The sequence below is a fragment of the Myodes glareolus genome, chromosome X (genome assembly GCF_982192425.1).
Source record: "Myodes glareolus chromosome X, mMyoGla1.1, whole genome shotgun sequence".
NCBI lineage: Eukaryota > Metazoa > Chordata > Mammalia > Rodentia > Cricetidae > Myodes > Myodes glareolus.
In genome coordinates this window covers 111,274,979-111,297,510 of record NC_142053.1, presented here as the reverse complement: position 1 = coordinate 111,297,510, position 22,532 = coordinate 111,274,979, and the positions used below count along the sequence as shown (strand labels likewise).

The following is a 22,532-nucleotide window of genomic DNA, read 5'->3' as shown; positions in this document are numbered from 1 at the left end:
ACTAAAGAAATCTAATTTTATATAAAAATAGCTCTAATAATATTGAACCATACAGAATATTATTTCAGTATGAATGGTGGCACTAGAAATAAAAGCTTAACAATAAAACTCTTAGAAAAGATAAACTATTTCATTGTAACTCACACCCTCCAAGAGCTGTGCTGGCTGATATGACGAGGACCAGGCTCTAGGCTCACTTCATCATTTTGGCCTGAAGGTATGAAGCCAGATTCAACATAAACCTGTTGATTTGATGATGAATACAAAAACCCAGCCAACATCAGGTAGTATTATCTTATCCATTTAACTAATGAATCCTCAAGGATTTACAAGAAAACAGAGCTCAGGCATGTGGTTAACTCTTAAAAACATATAATCCCTAAATGTTATTAATTAAAACTTCTTACTGATACATAAACACACAAAAAATAAAAGTAAGAGATAGACCATTAAAAATGAACATTCACCTAGGCAATGAATATTCACCTAGTTGGAGTGGATTCAGACCGGGGACATTGGCAGAGGCAGGACTGAGCCAGCAACCTGGGCTGGAACAGACCTGAGACAGCAAACTCCACAGGAGCAGGTACAGGGGAGCAACCACTGAGCAAGTCAGAGACTGCTATGGGTCCGGGCATGAATCTGGGACCTTCAATCAAGGGAGTAGACCTGAGCAATGACCACTGCAGGTCGGGGCATGAGTCTGGAACCTCCGAGAAACTAGGCCTAAACAAAAAACTCTGTGGGTCTGGGCAAAAGTCTGGGATCTCTGCGGGTCCAGGCGTTGGTCTGGGACCTCCGAGGGAGTAGGCAGGAACCAGAAATCTCTGCTGGTCCTGGTGTGAGTCTGGACCTCTGAGGGAGTAGGCCTGAGTCAAGTCCTGTGCAGATCAGGGCACACCTGAGTCAGAGCCAGAGATCTTTACAAGGCCAACTCCAAGCTAGGGACCTCCGCAGGAGCAGATCCAGACCAGGGACATTTACAGAAACAGGTCCGGGCAAGCAACCCAGAGCAGGTCTGAGACAACAAACTCCATGGGGAGCAGAGCAAACCCTGCAGCACTGAAAGACCTCCAGGAACATAGACTGAGCAACAGAGTAACTAGAACCTTGGCACTAACTGTACCACAAGGAGCAACCGTCTGAGCCTTGGATCCACTGGCACCTAGAAGATTAATCACCAGAGTCACAGCAGCCCCAACCACACCAATTAGAGGAAAAGATGAGTAGACAAGGTAAGAACACATGCAACACTACAAAGAGCAGCACAACAATAATACAATCTAGAGACCCTACAACAGCAAGACTTGAGCAACTAGATATAGATGAAGCAAAAGAAAATGACCTAAAAAATAACATCAGAAGAATGTTTGAGATCATTAGAGGAAATGAGAAATTTCTTCAAAGAAATAGAGAAAAAGACAAACAAAAAATTGGAAGACATCAGCAAATTCCTTTAAAAAGAACCAAGAAAAAGAAATCAAACATGTGAAAGAAACTCTTCAAGACATTAAGACTGAAATAGAGACAATAAAGAAAACACAAGCTGAGGGAATTATAGAAGCAGAAATCATGAGAAAACGACCAGGAACCACAAATGCAAGCATAAACAGCAGAATACAAGAGATGGAAGAGAGAATCTCAAGTACTGAAAATATAATAGAGGAAATAGACTCATTGGTCAAAGAAAACATTGTATCTAACAAAAGCTTAACCCAAAATATCAAGGAAATATGGGACACCATGAAAAGACCAAACCTAAGAATAATAGGTATAGAAGAAGGAGAAGTTCAACTCAAAAGCACAGAAAATATATTTAATAAAATCATAGAAAAAAAACTTTCCCAACCTAAGGAAAGATATGTCTATGAAGATACAAGAAGCATACAGAACACCAAACAGACTGGATCAAAAATAAAGTCCCCTCACCACATAATAATCAAAATACTAAACATACAGAATTAAGAAAGAATATTAAGAGCTGCAAAGAAAAAAGGCCAAGTAACATATAATGGCAGACCTATCAGAATTACACCTGATTACTCATTGTAGACGATGAAAGTCAGAAATTCCTGGTCAAGCATTATGCAGACATTAAGAGACCGCAGATGCCAACCCAGACTACTATATCCAGCAATACTTTCATTCACCATAGAAGGACAAAACAAGATATTCCATAACAAAACCAGATGAAACCAATACCTAGCCACATACCCAGACATACACAAAGTACTAGAAGGAAAATTCCAACCCAAGGAAACTGGCTACAACAACAAAAACACAGACAATTGATGGTATGATAGGAGCAAATCCCAAAGAAGGGGAAAACGCACAAATTAACATCACCAACAATGAAAACTAAATTAACAGGAGATAGCAATCACTGGCCATTAATATCCCTTAATGTAAATGAACTCAACTCACCTATAAAAAGGCACAGGCTAACAGATTGGATACGAAAACAGAATCCATCCCTTTTCTGCATACAAGAAACACACCTCAACCTCAAAGACAGACATCGCCTCAGAGTAAAGGGTTGGAAAAAATTTCCAATCAAGTGGACCTAAGAAACAAGTTGGTGTAACTATGCTAATATCTACCAAAATAGACTTCAAACTAAAATCAATCAAAAGAGACAAAAAAGGACATTTCATATTAGTCACATGAAAAACCCACCAAGAGGAAATCTCAATAATAAACATCTATGACCTAAATACAAGGGTACCCTCATATGTAAAAGAAATACTTTGAAAGCTTAAATCATACATTAAACTCCACACACTAAAAGTAGGAAACATCAACACTTCTGTCTCACCACTGGACAGGTCAGTCAGACAAAAAATGAACAGAGAAATAAGAGAACTAACAGATGTTATGACTCAAATGAACTTAACAGACATCTATAGAATATTTCATCCAAACAGTAAAGAATATACCTTCTTCTCGACAACTCATGGAGCCTTCTCAAAAATTGACAACATACTCGGTAACAAAGCAAACCTCAACAGATACCAAAACAACAACAACAAAAAAACCATGGAATAACCCCATGCTTCTTATCAGATTACCATGGCTTAAAACTAGAATTCAACAGCAGTACTAATTCCAGAAATCCCACAAACACATGAAAATTAAACAATGCTCACTTGAAGTATTGATGGGTCAAGGGATAAATAAAGGGAGATATTAAAGACTTCCTAAAATTCAATGAAAATAATCATACAACGTACCCAAATTTATGGGACACAATGAAAGCAGTGTTAAGAGGAAAGTTCATGACACTAAATGCCTACATAAAGAAGTTGGAAAAATCCCACAGAATTGAATTAACAGAACATTTGAAAACGTTAGAACAAAAAGAATCAAACTCACCCAAGAGAACTAGAAGGCAGGAAATAATCAAAGTGAGAGCTGAAGTCAACAAAATAGAAACAAAGAAAATAAAACAAAGAATCAATGAGACAAAGAGTTAGTTCTTCGAGGAACTCAACAAAATAGACAAACCTTTATCCAAACTAACTAAAAGGCACAGAGAGAATATCTAAAGTAACAAAATCAGAAATGAAAAGGGGGGCATAACAACAGACACAGAGGAAATACAGAGAATCATCAGGTCATATTTTGAAAACTTGTACTCCACAAAATTGAAAAACTTAAAGGAAATAGACAACTTTCTGGATAAATATCACTTACCAAAAGTAAATCAAGACCAGATAAGCAAATTAAACAGACCTATAACTTCTGAAGAAATAGAAACAGTCATCAAAAGGCTCCCAACAAAAAAAAAAAAAAACAAAAAAAACCCAGGACCAGATGGTTTCAGCTCAGAATTCTACAAGATTTTCAAAAAAGAACTAATACCAATACTCCTCAAATTGTTCCACACAATAGAAACAGAAAGAACATTGCCAAACCCTTTTTATGAGGCTACAATTACTCTGATACCCAAGCCACATAAGGGCATTACTAAAAAAGACATCAATCTCACTTATGAACATTGATGCAAAAATACTAAATAAAATATTGGCAAATCAAATCCAAGAACACATCAGTACCATCATCCATCATGATCATGTAAGTTTCATTCCAGAGATGCAGGGATGGTTCAACATACGAAAATTTGTCAACATAATCTACCTTATAAACAAACTCAATAATAAAAACCACATGACCATCTCATTAGATGCTGAAAAGGCTTTGTACAAATATAGCATCCATTAATGATAAAGGTCTTGGAGACATCAGGGATACAAGGAACGTACCTAAACATAATAAGGCAATATACAGCAAGCCAAAAGCCAACATCAAACTAAATGGAGAGACTCACAGTGATCCCACTGAAATCATGAACAAGACAAGGTAGTCCACTCTCTCCATATCTATCAAATGTAGTTCTTGAGGTCCTAGCTAGAGCAATAAGACACGAAATGGAGATCAAGGGGACACAAGTTGGAAAAGAAGTCAAACTCTCACTATTTGCTGATGGTATGATAGTTTACATAAGCGACCCAAAAAATTCTACCAAGAAACTTCTATAACTCATAAACACTTTCAGTATTGTAGCAAGATAGAAGATTAACTAAAAAAAAAACAAGAGAAAAATAGTAGCCCTATTGTACACAGATGATAAATGGGCTGAGAAAAAAATCAGAGAAACATCATCTTTCAGAATAGCCACAAGTAGCATAAAATATCTCAGAGTAACTCTAACCAAACAAGTGGAAGACTTGCATGACAAGAACTTTAAATCTTTGAGGAAATAAATTGGAGAAGACATCAGAAAGTGGAAAGAACTCCCATGTTCTTGGGTAGGTATAATTAACATAGTAAAAATGGCAATCTTACCAAAATCAATCTACAGATTTAATGCAATCCCCGTCAAAATCCCAACAAAATTCTTCACAGACCTCCAAAGAATGGTACTCAACTTCATATGGAAAAGCAAAAAACTCAGGATAGTCAAAACAATCCTGTACAATAAATGAACTTCTGGAGGCATCACAATCCCTGACTTCAAACTCTAATAGAGAGTTACAGTACTGAAAACAACCTGGTATTGGCATAAGAACAGACAGGGCCAATGGAACCAAATGGAAGACCCGGATATCAATCCACACACCTTTGAACACCTTATTTTGGACAAAGAAGGAAAAAATATCAAATGGAAAAAAGAAAGCATATTTAACAAGTTGTACTGGCATAACTGGAACATGTAGAAGAATGAAAATCGACCCATATCTATCACCATGCACAAAACTCAAGTCCAAATGGATCAAAGACCTCAACATAAAGCCAGCCACACTCAACCTCATAAAAGAGAAAGTGGGAAGTACACTTGAACTCATTGGCACAGGAGACCATTTCCTAAATAGAACCCCAGTAGCACAGACACTGAGAGAAACAATTAATAAATGGGACCTCCTGAAACTGAGAAGCTTCTGTAAAGCAAAGGACACGGTCAACAAGACAAAATGACAGCCTATAGAATGGGAAAAGATCTTCACTAACCCCACATCAGACAGAGGTCTGATCTCCAAAATATGCAAAGAACTCAAGAAATTGGTCATCAAAACAACAAATAATCCAATAAAAAAAAGGAATACAAACCTAAACACAGAACTCTCAACAGAGGGAACTAAAATGGCTGAAAGACACTTAAGGAAATGCTCAATATCCTTAGTCATCAGAGAAATGCAAATTGAAACAACTCTGAGGTTCCATCTTACACCTATAAGAATGGCCAAGGTCAAAAACACTGATGATAACTTATGATGGAGAGGTTGTGGGATAAAGGAAACATTCCTGCATTGCTGGTAGGAGTGAAAGCTGGTAGAGCCCCTTTGGATATTTGTATGGCAATTTCTCAGAAAATTAGGAATCAACCTTCCTCAAGACCCAGTAATACCACTTTTGGGTATATATCCAAAGGATGCTCAATCATGCCTCAAGGACATGTGCTCAACTATGTTCATAGCAGCATTATTTGTCATATCCAGAACCTGGAAACAATCTGATTACACCTTGACTGAAGAATGAGTAAGGAAAATGTGGTACATTTACACAATGGAGTACTACACAGCAGAAAAAATAATGACATATTGAAATTTGTAGTCAAATGGATGGAGCTAGAAAACATCATTTTGAGTAAGGTAACCCAGACCCAGGAAGACAAGTATCACATGTACTCACTCATAAGTGGTTTTTAAACATAAAGCAATAAAACCAGCCTACAATTCACAATCCCAGAAAACCTAGACAACAATGAGAACACTAAGAGAGACATACATGGATCTAACCTACATGGGAAGTAGAAAAAACAAGATCTCCTGAGTAAATATGGAGCATGGGGACCTTGAGAAAAGGTTGAAGGGGGGAGGGGAGAAGCAGGGAGGGAAGCAGAGAAAAATGTAGAGCTCAATAAAAATCAATAAAAAAAGGAACAAAATGAGCATTCTGCACGTGACTCACTGAGCCATCAAGAAGGGACAGAGTGAGAACACTGCTTTTGGGTGAAGTAGCAGCATGTTGTGTTGTTTGCTTCAATTGGTGTTTTGACAAGAAAAGAAAATGAGCTTTCATGCTCTGACTAGGAATGAAAACAGAAATAGCTAATTTGTATCCAGAATGTGTAAATAACTCCTATGAATCAAATTTTTAAAAAGACAACCCCACAAAAAATGAGTAAAAACCTTGAACAAACACAACAAATGGAACATATACCAATGATCAATAAATGTATGAAAAGATGGTCACATAACATAGAAATACAAATGAAAACTATCACATACTCAGTAAAATGGCTAAATTTTTAATACAAAGTTATATTTTTAAAGGTAACTATATCAATGGCAAGAATGCAGAGAAATGGGATCTTTCATTTTTTATGGGAATCTGAAATGATAAATCATATGGAAATTTCTTAATAAAATTGAACCTAAAACTAATTGTGATTCATTTCTTTCCTTCCCTGGAACTGAAAATATGAGAAATTAAAACACAGGCCCTCAAAAACATTTGAGAAGAGAATTTTTGTTGCAACTTTATTCAAAGTAGCTAAAAACTACAAATATACTAGGTGCCCATCAATAAAAGAATGGAAAACGAATTGTGGTACATATGTGTAATGAAATTCTACCAAGAAATAGACAGAAATGAGCTAGGGAAGTGTATCATTGTATTGAGTGGAAAATATCAGTCATATGGGACTCCATGTATATGAAGTGCTACAACAGACAAAATTCATCTACGGTGATGGAAACCAGGGCAGTAAGGTGTCTGGTGAAATAAAATGACTGGATAAAGATGAAAACAAACTTTCTGAAATAACAGAAATCTAATACATTAGAGTACCAGCTACAAGGGTATATATATTGTGAAAACTCATTAAATTGCACACAGAAGAATCGAGAATTTTAGAGTTTGTAGTTATATTTCACTGAAATTTAAAAAAAAAAAACAGAAAGCAGAAGCAGGAGGAACAGCTGGTAAAGCACGTTGATGACACTGTTCCATGTGCGCTTATTTTCCTTCAACTGGGATAGCACTCTGGAGTGCTAATTTTAGAATGCAAAGTTCTAATTTTAGAATGCAAAGAGGTAGGACCTACATCTCTTTGAGTTGCTTCACACAATGCCAATCCCATTGCCAATTATTAGTCAGGTTGGAAGAGGAGGAAGACGATAGCTGATGATTAAAGAACAAAAGCTTAAATTTTAGTGTGGAAAAGAATACCAGAAGCAGAGATGATAGGATGTCAGAGCATTTCAATTTAAGGCATATCGTTTGGGAAGCAATTTGTCCCACTGGAGTGTGCAGAACATCAGTTAAACAATTGCTACCTCTCAGAGCAAGTTTAGGTTTGTTTCAGTTCTTCCTTGTTGTAGAGTTCAAATCATGCCATCTGTTATATGCATTTAAAACAGATGCTTCTCCACTGCTGGTGTTTTATTTTGTCTGTCAAAACGAGGGAAGGTAGGGCAATAGGTGATATACAGATGATATTTCAGTGTTGTCTGAGGAGTAATAAAACATGTAGACCCATGACCTGCTCATCTCTTTTTAAAAACTGACATAATTAAATGAAAGCATTTAATTATAGTTAGAAATCCTATTTCATGACCAACAATACCTAAAAATAGAAGAGTGCTTGACTGGGTCAGTCAAGATTGATTAGAAAAACAGGGGGAACTATTCTGTAGTTAATTTATGTCCATGGGACCAATTTCATCTTGGGAGAACAAAGTCAAAGCTTACTCAGTAATCTCAAAAGGTGACAGACAGCAAAGAGCCAAGCAATGCAGAACTAGCTGAATATTTGTAACAGAGAAAGGTATCTTTCAGTCAGAGGCATGGCTCTGTGGGTAAGGGTGCTTTCTACCAAGCCTGATGGCCTGAGTTCAATCCCTGAGCCCCACATGCCGGAAGGATAATGCAGTCTCCCAAAACACCATAGACTACACACACACACACACACACACACACACACACACACACACACACACACATGCATACACACAGACACTTTTGCAGGCACAGATAAAAATATCACAGTAAAACCTGAGTTTTCAACTCCAAAGAAGTTGGTGGAAAAAAATAGATGAGAGACGTGCTTGGAAATTTTACCTCTAAATACCAATGAAAACTTTCGTTAGAGATATAGTATAAACATGAGACATATGGCTTTTAGGAACGTCAATGACCAGCGGGATGCTCTAGTTTTTCTCTTAGATTTCCACTATGTGGGCATGAACGAACAGCTGTTTAGGTGATCTTCCCAGAGAGCTAGAAAAACAAAGTAAGAAATTACTCATCGGTCCATTACACCAAAAGACTTTAAAGTTATTCTTTGAAGTACCAAATAAATAGAGATAAATGAAATTCACTGCTATAATTTCCAGTAATCCTGTCAAACTCATCTTAAAGGATCTTTTCAGCTATCACAGGCATTTGGGTACCTTTACATTTTCAAGTTGTGATAAATGAATGATCACGTGCCCTTATGATAAGTTATCAGTAAAATATGGGAAAGAAAACAACACTTTGCAAATTATATTCAGATCTCCCTTTGCAAGGTTTACCCGCGATAGGGATTACAATACACCTGAATCCAAATGTCTGCTGCCAAATTTCATATCTAAAGTCATGTGTATCAAGATCAATAGTGAATCCTATGTATTTTATCATTAATCATCTACCCTTCAACAAAATGTTGTCTCTTGCCCTTGCTATCTGGTATAGTCTTAGCTATTTTATACCATGAAATACTATGAGTGAAGCTTATTGCAAGTTAGAAGTTGCCGTTTTATACATATCTCTGTTTCCATTTCCTTGTTCCTCCATGCATAGACATGATAATTTCAGCAGATGGGCTAGTCTAGATATGTGCCATGGAGTGCCTTATCTCTGCCAGGATTCCCTCATCTATCTTGGAGTCATATCATTTCATTACTGGGCCAAAAAAGAACAGAATTTTAGGCATGAATATAGATCCCATTCATCATGACCAAGGTTCTAACCTGTCAAACCATCCTGGTCTAAGTGTTGACCTGCACACAGTTGTATGCAGCTGAAGTATGTAATTTTTCCCAGAATACCCAGGGGACTTCTTATCAAGTCTTAAACTAGTTGTGGCAAATATTCAAAATGCTGCTTATTGAAAAGTCTTTTCTGTTAGTTTGAGAGGGAGTAATGTTATTTCTAATATCAAACCACATTTTGGAATCTAACATAAGAAGGAAGAATCAGGAAACTGGTTGAATCTAATTTTAAGAAAGACTAAAGTGGGGCAGGAGAGAAGGCTCAGGGATTAAGAGCTCTGGCAGCTCTTCCAGAGGATCCAGCTTTGATTCCCAGCTCCTACATAATGACTCACAACTGTCTGCAATTCCAGTTCCAAGGGATCCAATGGTCTCTTTTGGTCCCTTAAGACACTGCACACATGTGATGCACAAAACACTCAGGCACATAAAATTAATAAAATTAAATTTAAAATAGTAATAATATTTTTAAAGAAAAAATAAATCTATTTAACCTAAATGTCTACCACCAAAGAAGTAGTCAAACAAATTATGCAATGTCCATCCAGAAGGATCAGAAACATTAAATACAAATGATACTTTCAGGGTGTATAAAGGACATTTCAAAGAATAACCTATGATATTTAAAGTGTTTATGACACCATAAGTTCAACAGAAATCTTTCAAAGCTGCATAGATAATTACATATTCTTTCTTGAATGCAGTATGAAAGATAGAATGGGTTGGATAGATAGATAGATAGATAGATAGATAGATAGATAGATAGATAGATAGATAGATAGATGATAATACACTGTGTGTAAATGGATCAAAGTACATCATATATATGTATAAATGTAAATGAACAGTATGTTTTTTACATTTTAATTGTTTTTCAGGTTTAGCTCTTTATTAAACCAATCAGGTATTTTAGGCAGGCAAAATAGTACAGCTTTACAAAGATAAAAAAAATACAACATAAAAGGATGGGACACATCTATGTATCATTAACCAAAAGTTTTACAATGTAAGAGAATGTAACACATCTTAAAGTAGTATTCCACAGCAAATGGGGGCAAAGAGTGAGGAGAGGCCACACAGGTAGTCTTCTACAAAGATGGGGATGAGGCTGGGGTTTTGGATATGGAGGAGAGGAGGGAGAGTAAAGATCTGATGCTGCCCTGCTTCACTGGCCTACTTACTTCTCTAGCGAGGATGCCTTCTGGAGCTGAGGGCTGGAATAACAAGATGAGTGGGGAGGAAGGTTGGAGGACAAGATCTGCATGGTCCAGTGAAGATGGGGGCAGAAAGAAGGGGGGGCCTCAGCAGACGTTTGGAGGTGAAACTGGGGGACTGGATACAGAGGCAAACAGAAGTTTGTTCATGAGTGAGATTGGTCTGTAATTCTTTTTCTTGGTTGAGTCTTTGGGTGGTTTTGGTATCAGGGTAACTGTAGTTTCATAAAAAGAGTTTGGCAATGACTCTTCTGTTTCTATTATGTGAAACACATTAAGGAGTATAGGTATCAGCTCCTCTTGGACGTTCTGGTAGAATTCTGCATTGAACCCATCTGGTCCTGGCCTTTTTTTTGGTTGGGAGGTTTTTTATGACAGCTTCTATTTCCTTACGACTTATAGGTCTATTTAAATTGTTCACCTGGTCTTGATTTAATTTTGGTATATGGTATTTATCTAAAAACAAGTCCATTTCTTTTATATTTTCCAACTTTGTGGCTTACAGGCTTTTGTAGTAAGACCTAATGATTCTCTGAATTTCCTCAGTATCTGTTGTTATGTCCCCCTTTTCATTTCTGATCTTGTTAATTTGTGTGTTCTCTCTCTGCCTTTTGATTAGTTTGGGTAGGGGTTTGTCAATCTTGTTAACTTTCTCAAAGAACCAGCTCTTTGTTTCATTGATTCTTTGGATTGTTTTCTCTGTTTCTATTTTTGTTGATTTCAACCCTCAGTTTGATTATTTCCAGTCTTCTACTCCTCCTGGGTGAGTCTGCTTCTTTTTTTTCTAGAACTTTCAGCTGTGCTGTTAAGTCTCTATAATTTCTTTCTTTATTCCTTCTCTGGCCCAGGGGTGGTTCAGTAGTTGACTGTTCAGTTTCCATGAGTTTGTAGGCTTTCTGGGGGTAGAATTGTTGCTAAATTCTAACTTTCTTCCATGGTGATCCGATAAGACACAGGTGGTTACTAAAATTTTTTTGTATCCGTGGAAGTTTGCTTTGTTACCGAGTATGTGATCAATTTTTGAGAAGGTTCCATTAGATGCTGAGAAGAAAGTATATTCTTTCCTATTTGGTTGGAATGTTCTATAGACGTCTGTTAAGTCCATTTGATTCATTACCTCTGTTAGTTCTCTTATTTCTCTGTTAGGTTTCTGTCTGGTTGACCTGCCCATTGGTGAGAGAGGAGTGTTGAAGTCTCCTATTATTAGTGTGTGGGGTTTGATGTGTGCTTTGAGTTCTAGTAATGTTCAGAAAGTTTAGGGGATTGGAGGGTGCCTGTGCTCCCTTTCCATGGCATTCAGCCAGCCGGTTGAGTAAACACTCACCTCTCCGGATGGCTCTTCTGATACAGGATCTGGGCCACTTGTTGTCCAGGGACCTCACTCTAACATGGATGGGTCCTGCTTGTTGGATTTCTGTTTCTGTCCTGCCCTGTTCCCACAGCTGTTTAGCCCCAAAGAAAATCACACAGAGATCTCTATAAGTTATAAAGCTGATTGGCCTATTAGGTCAGGCTACTTATTAGCTCTTGTGACTTATATTAACCCATTATTTGATCTATTTTAGCCATGTGGCTCAGTACCTATTTCAGTGAGGCAGATCAGATTCTGCTGCTTCAGTGATCTGGGCAGGAGTGGGAGGAATCAGCTTCCTTCTTCCCAGAATTCTGTTCTCATTGCATCACCTCTACTTCCTGCCTAGTTTTCCCACCTATATTTCCTGCCTGGCCAGTCAGCATTTATTTAAAACATGATTGACAGAATACAGACAATTCTCCCGCACCACCTCACAGACCTTTAATTGTTTTTATGTATTTAGTGTAGGTGAGTACACACATGCCACAGTGCTCAGACCGATGTTAAAGGATAACTTCTAGGAGTTAGCTCTTTCATTATATCATACAGGTCCTAGAGACTGAACTCAGGCCATCTTCTGAGTCCTAAATTTTTATTTATGGTTACTTGTTCGTGTGTATGCATGCATGCATGCACGATGTGCATGTGAATAAACATGGCATGCATGTGTGGAGGTCAGAGGAGAACTTTCTGTGGTTGGTTCTCTCCCTCTATCATGTAGTTGTCCTGAGGACTGAATTCAGATCAATAGGCCTGGTGTCAGGCACCTTCACCTGCTGAGACCATTCTACATTTTTTATTCTTACCATGTATAAGAACCCCTGGAAGCTCTTAGACTCAGATTCTGTCTCAAACAAGAGGACTGACACCCATGGTTGTCCTCTGACCTCCAAATGAGTTGGGTGGCATGTGTGTGCCCCCCTCACACACATGAACACACATATACTTTATACATACACAAAAATATCTTTTAAAAATACATATTTAATTAATACAGCCAACCTACCCAATACCATGGCTTAACCCACTAATGTAATAGCCTATTATATTAGGGTTCTCTACAGGGACAGAACTAATAAAATGAATATGTATATACAATAAATTTCATACATGTGAGTGAGTGTATAATGTGGGAATATACATGTCATGCCTCGCATATGGAGTTCAGAAACAACTTAGAAGAGTAGATTCTCTCCTTCCACCTTTCTGTAAATTCTGGGGATTGAACTCATGTCATCAGAGTTATACAGCAAGTCCCTTTACCCACTGTGCCATCTTACCAGCCTGAGTATTCTTAATTTTATTTTTATTTTTATTCTACAATAAATATAATCTGAGAGCGAAAGACAAAGCAGTCGTCTTTCAAAGGATGTTCTATGTTTTACAATGACAAACATTTTGTCTTTCATTTATCTTTGTATTTATTTACAATATATGTCACTGCAATATAAAGTTCCCTCATTCTACTGGAAGAAAACATCACAAACATCAAAATGTTAATGTCACATTTCTGGAGACTAGAAGTCAGAAATCAATGTGTCACAGAGCAGAAGCTATGTTCCCTTAAAAGTCTCTGGGAGAATGTAGTCTGAGTTTCTGTCCTGCCCAGTTCCCACAATCATTAAGTCCCAAAGAAATCACACAGAGGTTCTATATTAGTTATGAAACTGATTGGCCCATTAGCTCAGGCTTCTTATTAACTCTTCTAACTTATATTAGCCCATTATTCTTGTCTATGTTAGCCGTGTGGCTCAGTACCTTTTTCAGTGAGGCTATCACATCTTGATTCTTCTGTGGTTGGGCCAGGACTGCAGAGGAATGGGCTTCCTTCTTCCCAGAATTCTCCTGTTCTCATTGACCCACCTCTACTTCCTGTCTGGTTGTCCTGCATATACTTCCTGCCTGGCTACTGGCCAATCAGCATTTATTTAAAATATAACCAACAGAATACAGACCATTCTCCCACACCAGGAAGAATATCTATCATAATTTCTAGCTTTCAATGTTTGACAGCAATCTTTACCATTACTTTACTTGTCTGTGCATTAATCCAGTCTCTGTCTACATCATTACATGGCTCTCTTCTGTGTCTTGTCTAAATTTCTTTAATCTCATAAGGATATTGGTCTTTTGGATAGAATTCATGTTAATCTAATATGAATTCATCTGAACTTGTAAAGATTCTATTTCCAAATATCACATTCACGGGGTATGTGGGTTAGGATAGTAACACATTAGTAAAGAAGATTCAATTCAGTCCACTTCTTGGACCCCCAAAACTTATGTCCTTCCCACATTCAAAATATGCTCATCCCACGCCAACATCCAAGAAAGTTTTCCTCTTGTCTCACTGTCCTTAACTGTCATGTCTCCTGTCTATCCCACTCCACTCTGAATCCTTGTCATTGAATCTGTGAATTAATTTCAAGTGTGACTTTGCCCAACATTACTGGACAACCAATAGACGTATTACCAGGTCTTTTTAGAACAAAAATGAAAGCACAATAGCTCAATCAAAATCTTGCTTTCACAATTTCTACTGGTGAAATGAAGCAAAGGGAGAAATCTTTGCTTGACTGAACACCCCCTCCCACCACACAACAATTTTATCAAGTGTGTTCTGGACCATAGTAAATAATATGACTTTTCTGCCATCTAGGCTGGTGCATTCTACTATGGTTATTTGGCCAAGCAGTGCTCTCTGGTTTTAAAATCATACTGTTAGGCCAAATGTTTCTATGTCTGCAGAAAAATTAATATCATCCCATCAGGAGGGCAGTTATAATTCACAGTTCAGCCCTGATAACAGCATGAACCAATTAACCAACCTTGGGAGCAAAACAGAGCAGTTTTTCTTTTCCTTTAAACTTGTTTAATAAATAGGATATGCATAGCTGCCGAGGCAACAGCCACCACTAGGAAATTTTCTAATATAAATTAGCAAAGCAGTTTGTCTAGCCCACAGGTAAGCAAGTTTTCCAATTGATTTGTTTTTAAAACAGAAATCAAAGTTGACCAGGCAAAAAAAATTCCACACAGAAATACTAGGACATTGACAGGGAGCCAGGAAAAGCACAGATCTGCAAATTAACAGAGCAGACTACACTGCTGGATTCAAGTCAAAATAGTCATATAGAAGAAGGCTCAGAAAAGTCCAACTCAAGAAGCACCAACATCCTGTTGTCTCCTCAAATCTCATCTGTGTACTCTTTGTACACAAGCATAACTCTTCTAGAAGCCCAACTTTGTTTTTGTTTTTGTTTTGTTTTTTGGCTTTTTGAGACCAGGCTGACCTCGAACTCACAGAGATCCTCCTGCCTCTGCCTCCTAAGTGCAGGGGTTAAAGATGTGCTTCATCTGCTTGGCTCTAAATTCTTAGTCTCAGGGACCCTGGTGCAAAATTAACATGTAGAGCCTTGAGCTCATAAACATCATAGACTGCAAGAGATCTGGGGTGTAGTAGTTGGTAAAGGGCTTGTCTAGCTCACATGAAGCCTTGGGTTCAATCTACAAAATTATATAAACCAGGCATGGCAATATTTACCTGCAATCCTAACAGTTTGGAGGGAGAGGAAAGAAGAACAGACATTCAGATTAATCCTCTGCTACACAGAAAACTTTTTTTTTTAAGTAATTTTATTAAATTATAAAAGTTTCCATTTACGCCCCTCTTCCCAACACCCTCCCACTCCCCCCCTCCCTCTCCTCCTCCCTCTTTGTCCCTAAGGGCAGTCAGTGTTTCCTGCCCTGTGGGAAGTTCAAGTTCCTCCCCCCTCCCTCCAGGTCCAGGAAGGTGAGTATCCAAACAGACTGGATCCCAAAAATCCAGTATATGCAGAGGAAACTAGTCCCAGTGTCATTGTCAATGGCTTCTCAGAAAGACTCCGGGCCAGCCACATTCAGAGAATCCGGCCACAGAGAATCTGTTTGGATCACGTGCTCGTTCAGTCGCAGTCCAACTGCCCTTGGTAAACTCTCATTAGATTCAACCCCTTGTATCAGTGGGTGATAGCATCCCTCTCAGTCCTTCGTCATTTTCTTCGTCCTTCTGCTCCTCATTTGGACCTTGGGGGGCTCAGTCCTGTGCTCCAATGTGGGTCTCCGTCTGTATCGCCATCCATCGCCAGATGAAGGATCTATGGTGATAAGCAAAATCTTCATCAGTATGGTTATGGGCCAAGGCCGGTTCAGGCACCCTCTCCTCTGTCCAGAGAACAATCTGGGGATCTCTCCTTGGACCTGGGATCCCATATATAATCAAGTTTCCTGTAAACCCTAAAATGACTCCCTTAGTTGAAATATATTCTTCCCTGCTCCCATATTCATCCTTCCTCACTTCCCCTCATCCCGGTCAACCGAGCTTTCTCCACTCCTCCCCTACTCCCTTCTCTCTAACCCTCTCCCCTTCCAACAACCCTCCCACCCCCCCCATGCACCCAAGGCTACCTGGGACTCTTGACTATTTCCTACCTCCTGGCAGATAGCTAAATAATCTTCATCAGGTTCATCTTCTTATTTAGCTTCTCTAGGATCACGAATAATAGGCTCAAAGACCTTTAATTATGGTTAGAATCCACTTATGAGTAAATACATACCGTGTTCCTCTTTTTGGGTCTGGCTTACCTCACTCAGTAAAGCATTTTCTATGTCCATCCATTTGCATGCAAAATTCAAGATGTCATTATTTTTTACCGCTGAGTAAAACTCTAATGTGTATATGTTCCACACCTTTTTTAACCATTCTTCTATTGAGGGGCACCTAGGCTGTTTCCAGGTTCTGGCTATTACAAATAGTGCTGCTATGAACATAGTTGAACAAATGCTTTTGCAGTATGTTAGGGAATCTCTAGCGTATATTCCCAAGAGTGGAATTGCTGGGTCCTGAGGGAGGTTGACTCCCAGTTTCCTGAGAAACCGCCACACTGATTTCCACAGTGGCTGCACAAGTTTACATTCCCACCAACAATGGATGAGTGTTCCCCTCATTCCACATCCTCTCCAGCATAGGCTATCATTGGTGTTTTTGAGTTTGGCTATTCTGACAGGTGTAAGATGGTATCTCAAAGTGGTTTTGATTTGCATTTCCCTGATCGCTAAGGAGGTTGAGCATGACCTTAAGTGTCTTCTGGCCATTCGAAGTTCATCTGTTGTGAATTCTCTGTTCAGATGAGTACCCCATTTTTTAATTGGGTTAATTAGAGTTTTAGTGCCTAGTTTCTTGAGTTCTTTGTATATTTTGGAGATCAGACCTTTGTCTGATGAGGGGTTGGTGAAGATCTTCTCCCAGTCAGAAGGCAGCCTTTTTGTCTTACTGACAGTGTCCTTTGCTTTACAGAAGCTTCTCAGTTTCAGTAGATCCCATTTATTCATTGTTTCTCTTATTGTCTGTGCTGCTGGGGTCCTACTTAGGAAGAGGCCTCCTGTGCCTATATCTTGTAGACTACTTCCCACTTTCTCTTCTATCAGGTTCAAAGTGGACGGATTAAGGAGGATACCAGAAAATGGAAAGATCTCCCTTGTTCTTGGATTGGGAGGATCAACATAGTAAAAATGGCAATTCTACCAAAAGCAATCTATAGATTCAATGCAATCCCCATCAAAATCCCATCAAACTTCTTCACAGACCTTGAGAAAACAATAATCAAGTTTATATGGCAAAACAAAAAACCCAGGATAGCCAAAACAATCTTATACATTAAAGGAACTTCAGGAGGCATTACCATCCCTGACTTCAAACTCTATTACAGAGCTACAGTATTGAAAACAGCTTGGTATTGGCATAAGAACAGAGAAATCGACCTTTGGAATAGAATAAAAGACCCGGATATTAACCCACAAACCTATGAGCACCTAATTTTTGACAAGGGAGCTAAAGGCATACAATGGAAGAAGGAAAGCATCTTTAACAAATGGTGCTGGCATAACTGGATGTCAACTTGTAGAAGGATGAAAGTAGATCCATACCTATCACCATGCACAAAACTCAGGTCCAAATGGATTAAAGACATACACAGAAAACTTAAGGTCAACCTGGACTACATGAGACCATATGTAAATAGATAGATAGATAGATAGATAGATAGATAGATAGATAGATAGATAGATAGATAGATAGATACAGAAATTTGTCCTATAAGTTGCTTAAAATTGCATGTACTGGCACAGACTGTGGCTGCATAGAGCACACCAAGAGGTGAGTGATCAGCTCCCCAGTTGGACAGGCCAGTCTCTAAGCCCTAGGCCACAGGGGCAAAACCCGAGGGCCCTCCCCTAACTACTTCAGCTTCACTACCTACTTCAGCTTCACTAGCCAGGCAGCAGGCAAGCCTTTTGCAGCTAGGCTGCTCCAACCCACCTCATTGATTAGATCCTATAATACACAAGTCCCACTTCGCCCCCCCAAAACACCCACCCCCAGAGACCTCAGCAGCTCCCTGAGGCACAGACAGCAACAGCACAGAGCTGACCAAGAGCAGATCCCAAAGATTCAGACACCAACTGCAATGACTGATCCAAGGGAAGATCTCTGAGACAGACACACCAACTGCAAGGATTGAACCAACAGGCAAAGACATACACGAAATGGAGGAAGATATTGGTAGTCACCAATGCAAGAATATATTCAACAACCTGAAAAGCAACACGGCAAACCAGAACCCAGTCATCATACAAAAAGACCTGAACATCCTAACCCAGAAGAAGCAAAAGAAAACAACTTTAATATATAACATTATGAAAATGATAGAGACTCTTTTTTTTGAAAGTAATTTTATTAAATTATAAAAGTTTCCATTTACGCCCCTCTTCCCAACACCCTCCCACTCCCCCTCCTCCCTTTCCTCCTCCCTCTTTGTCCCTAAGGGCAGTCAGGGTTTCCTGCCCTGTGGGAAGTTCAAGTTCCTCCCCCCTCCCTCCAGGTCCAGGAAGGTGAGTATCCAAACAGACTGGATCCCAAAAATCCAGTATATGCAGAGGAAACTAGTCCCAGTGTCATTGTCAATGGCTTCTCAGAAAGACTCCAGGCCAGCCACATTCAGAGAATCCGGCCACATTCAGAGAATCTGATTGTGCTTATCACCATAGATCCTTCATCTGGCGTTGGATGGCGATACAGACGGAGACCCACATTGGAGCACCGGACTGAGCCCCCCAAGGTCCAAATGAGGAGCAGAAGGACGAAGAAAATGACGAAGGACTGCGAGGGATGCTATCACCCACTGATACAAGGGGTCGGATCTAATGAGAGTTTACCAAGGCCAGTTGGACTGCGACTGAACAAGCACGTGATCCAACCAGATAGAGACTCTTAAAGAAGGGATGAAACATTCATTAAAGAAATGGAGGCAAAGACAAACAAAAAATTGGAAGAAATCAATAAATCTCTTAAAGAAACCTGAGAAAACCAAGAAAAACAATCAATCAGATGAAGCAAACAATTCAAGATATGAAAACTGAAATAGAGGGAATAAAGAAAACATAAATTGAGGAAATTCTGGGAATGGAAAATCTGAGTAAATAATCAGGAGCTACAGAAGCAAGCTTAGTCAACAGAATACAAGAGATGGGAAAGAGATCTCAGGCACTGAAGACATGATAGAGGAAATAGATTCATTTGTCAAAGAAAATGTTAAAGCCAACAAATTATTAACACAAAACATCCCGAAAATATAAGAAACCATGAAAAGACAAAACTTAAAGAGTAATAAGGTTAGAAAAAGAAGTCCAACAGATTCAACGCAATGCCCATCAATATCCCAGCAAAATTCTTCACAGACCTCGAAAATATGGTACTCAACTTCATATGGAAAAGCAAAAAACACAGGATAGCCAAAACAATCCTGTGCAATAAAAGAACTTCTGAAGGCATCACAATCCCTGACTTTAAACTCTACTACAGAGCTACAGTACTAAAACAGCCTGGTATTGGCATAAAAACAGACAGGAGGACCAATGGAACAGAATTGAAGACCTGGATATTAATCCAAACAACTTCGAACACCTGATTTTTGACAAAAAAGCAAAAATATATCAAATGGAAAAAGAAAACATATTTAGTAAATGGTGTTGGTATAACTTAGTATCAACATGTAGAATAATGAAAATAGACCCATATCTATCACCATGCACAAAATTCAAGTCCAAATGGATCAAAGACCTCAACATAAAGCCAGTCATACTGAATCTTATAGAAGAAAAAGTGGGAAGTACACTTGAACACATTGGCACAGGGAATCACTTCCTAAATTTAACCCCAGCAGCACAGACACTGAAAAAAAACATTAATAAATAGGACCTCCTGAAACCGAAAAGCTTCTGTAAAGCAAAGGACGCAAACAGCAAGATAAAACGACAACCTACAGAAAGGGAAAATATCTTCACCAACCCCACATCAGACAGAGGTCTGATCTCCAAAATACACAAAGAACTCAAGAAACTTGACATCAAAAGAACAAACAATCCAATTTTTTTTAAGTGGGGTATAGGTCTAAATGGAGAATTCTTAACAGAAGATTCTCAAATGGTGGAAAGACACTTAAGGAAATGTTCGACATCTTTAGTCATCAGGGAAATGCAAATCAAAATAACTCTGAGATACCATCTTATACCAGTCAAAGTGACTAAGATCAGAAACATGAATAATATGAAAAAAAGAGGAACACTCCTCCACTGCTGATTAGAGTGCACACTTGTACAGTCACTTTGGAAATCAGTATAGAAGATTGTCAGAAAATTGGGAATCAATCTACCTCAAGACCCAACAATACTACTCTTTGGCATATACCCAAAGGATACTCAATCATACCCCAAGGACATTTGCTCCTCTGTGTTCATAGCAGCATTTGTAATAGCCAGAACCTGGAAACAACTTAGATGCCCCTCATCTGAAGAATGAATAAAGGAAATGTGGTACATTTGCACAATGGAGTACTACTGAGTGGTAAAAAACAATGACATTTTGAAATTTGCATGCAAATGGATGAAACTAGAAAAAAAACATCCTGAGTGAGGTAACCTAGACCCAGAAAGGAACATGTTTTATACTCACTCATAACAGATGACAGACATAAAGCGAAGGATAATCAACCTATAGTTCACGACCCCAGAGAAGCTAGGTAACAAGGAGAACCCTAAGAGAAATATACATGAATCCCACTAGAAAGAAGAAATAGACAAGATTTCCTGAGAAAACTGAGAGTGTGAGAGAGAAGGGAGGACGGAAGTGGAGGAGGTAGGAAGAAGAGAAGGGAGGAGGAGAATGTGAGCTAATGAGATGGTCGAGATGGGGGAAGGACAGAGCGAGAGAACAAGGAAAGAGATATCTTGAGTAAGAGAGTCATTATGAGGCTAGAAAGAAACCTGACACTAGGAAAATTCCCAGGAATCCACAAGATGATCCAAGCTAAGACGCTAAGCAATAGTGGAGAGGATTCCTGAACTGTCCTTCCCCTGTAATCAGATTGATGACTACCTTAATTGTCATCATAGAACCTTCATCATCCAGCAACTAATGAAAGCAGATGCAGAGATCCACAGTGAAGCACTGGGCTGAGTTCCCAAAGTTCGGGCAAACAGAGGGAGGAGCGATTAGTATGAGCAAAGGCATCAAAACCTTGATGGGGATACCCACTGAAACAGCTTACCTGAGGTAATGGGAGCTCACAGACTCCAGACTGACAATGGAGGAACCAGCATGGGACCAAATAAGGCCCTCTAATTGTGAGTGATGGTTGTATGGCTGGGGCAGTCTGTGGGGTCACTGGTAGTGGGACAAGGATTTATCCCTACTGCTTATACTGACTTGTTGGAACCCATTTTCTTTGGAGTGATACCTTGTTTAGCCTAGATGGAGTGGGAAGAGCCTTGGTCCTGCTTCAACTGATGTGCTAGACTTTGTTGACTTCCCATGGAAGCCTTACCCTCTCTGAGGAGTGGTGGTTTAGGGGGAAGGTCAGGAAGCAGGAGGAAGGGTGGGAGGGAGAACTGGGATTGGTACGTAAAATGAGAAAAGACTACTTTTTAAGAAATATTAATTTAAAAAATAAAAATAAATAAATTACATGTACCTAAAAATCTGGATATATATATGAATATATCGAAATAGAAAGGTAGAAGACAGATTACAAATTACAATTCTTCTTTTAAGAGACATCACTATATATTCCTTCCTAATGAACATTTTTTTAGAATTGAAGGATTAATTCATGCCTGTTCTAGAAAATATTGAAACATACAACCCTAAGATGTTATCTGTTATTGATTAATGAGAAGTCATGTTCACATTAGTTCATTTTCTCTCACATTCTTTGGTACGTATTATACATAAGATATACTTAAAGTAACAAGTAGTTCTCTATTATATCCTTGTGAAATCATGCTTCATGGGTCATTGGGTTCCATGGGCAAAGAACATGAAAACAGAGCATGCCA

The 22,532-nt window shown here is 38.8% G+C and overlaps 1 non-coding gene across 1 annotated transcript; it reads left to right on the top strand.

The window, feature by feature from the left end:
• The first annotated feature begins 6,431 nt into the window (after positions 1 to 6,431).
• LOC125408164 (small nucleolar RNA SNORA21) lies at positions 6,432 to 6,560 on the top strand. The gene has a single exon (XR_007234406.3). It is a non-coding gene; the product is annotated as a small nucleolar RNA SNORA21 (small nucleolar RNA).
• Positions 6,561 to 22,532: the final 15,972 nt, after the last annotated feature.